Here is a 338-nt window from a genome sequence, read left to right as displayed (position 1 = left end):
GGAAGAGAACACTATCTCCTATATTTTGTTATTCAAATATTGCAACAATCAATTTTACTTTCATACTTTATAGTCTGCTAGAGTTAGTTCAAGAGTTCCATTCAATATTGGAAGTTCAATGATGGTCTACCTCTATTCTATTTATTTCTCTGCACATGTCATAACCAATAATGAGTTTGTTTTTCTTTTCTTTTCTTTTTTCTGTGATTTAGTTTGTGGAGAAAAATAAAAGAGTTAAAGTTCCCAGGCTCAAAGTAGAATTTACCAGAAATGAGGATATGTGTAATAATTTTCAATTATATTTACAGATACCATTTTATTCTATTGATTGGAATCTG

This window comes from Galeopterus variegatus, unplaced genomic scaffold (assembly GCF_000696425.1).
Source record: "Galeopterus variegatus unplaced genomic scaffold, G_variegatus-3.0.2 Scaffold1734, whole genome shotgun sequence".
Taxonomy (NCBI): Eukaryota; Metazoa; Chordata; class Mammalia; order Dermoptera; family Cynocephalidae; genus Galeopterus; species Galeopterus variegatus.
Note: the sequence above shows the minus strand (reverse complement) of the source record.